General features: G+C 38.6%; 1 protein-coding gene across 1 annotated transcript in view; it reads right to left on the bottom strand.

Moving 5' to 3' along the window:
• The window catches only part of PKD2L2 (polycystic kidney disease 2-like 2), a 97,390-nt gene that overhangs the window by 6,497 nt on the left and 89,798 nt on the right, over positions 1-1,095 (bottom strand). The gene's annotated exons all lie outside the window — the stretch shown is intronic.

Genomic DNA, 1,095 nt, shown 5'->3' with positions numbered 1-1,095 from the left:
CAGACTTGCAGGGTTGGTTGGTTGATGATGCATGGAGGGGATTGTAACCATGGCAGTGAAACGATATATGATAGGATGAATGTAAAGCTAATGTTCTCCCATGTAAACTATCACATAATTCACAATAAAACATTAAAACAAAAAAGGCTAATTCTGCCATACCCTCCAGTCTCATGTATTGGGATGGGTATTTTCCTTCCTGATGGTTAAAATGCCATATACAGGCACATCTTGGAGATATTGTGGGTTCAGTTCCAGGTCACCAGTAGAAAGTAAATATCACAATAAAGCAAGTCATACAATAATAATAAAAAAAAGTTAACCGCAAACCACAGCATGCCTATTCATGGCAGAACCACTGAAGTAATAACCTAAAAGCAGCCAGCTGAGGTCTTGGCTGTGGGCACTGGGAATGACGTGGAATGGGTAGAAGAAGGCAGTTATAGAAACAAGGACTAACAGCTGTGCATGTTTAGATTACTCCCGTCATTCTCATTTAAGGAAAGGTGGTGGTGGGGAACTTGCAATTCAGACATTAAATGAAAAAATAATCTTGGGTAATTGTGATTCAACTAGAAAAAGTCTTAACATTTCCTGGAGATAGATATATAATTGGGACTTTTTCCCTTTCTGGAAAAAGAGTATGTGCCTTCATTTATATAAAGGATAAAAAAAATCCAAACCAATGCCATAGAATCGATTCCAACTCACAGTGACCTCACATAAAGGCTTTCTGAGGCTATAAATCTTTATGGGAGAGAAAGACTCATCTTTTTCCCTTGGAGTAGCTGGTAAGTTTGAACTGCTGGCCTTGTGGTCAGTCCAGTGCTTGTTTCACAGTGCCACCAGGGTTCCAATGTATAAAAAATACTTTGTCTTAATAGATGGAAGCTTGAAATAGTTACTTTATGAGAGACTCAAAGGTGTGCTAAATAGCCAGTAAGATGAATGGGACTGCCTGTTTACCTACTATCTCTCAACTCAAAATTTACTCTGTTCTGTAAATATTGGAGCCCAGGTTTTACACACCACATTCCCCAGATTCTTTTGTTGGCTGAATTTCTGTTAGATTGTGCTCTAGTATTGTGTGTGTGT

Source organism: Chrysochloris asiatica, unplaced genomic scaffold, assembly GCF_000296735.1.
Source record: "Chrysochloris asiatica unplaced genomic scaffold, ChrAsi1.0 scaffold00087, whole genome shotgun sequence".
Lineage (NCBI taxonomy): Eukaryota > Metazoa > Chordata > Mammalia > Afrosoricida > Chrysochloridae > Chrysochloris > Chrysochloris asiatica.
Note: the sequence above shows the minus strand (reverse complement) of the source record. Positions and strands in the feature narration are given on the sequence as shown.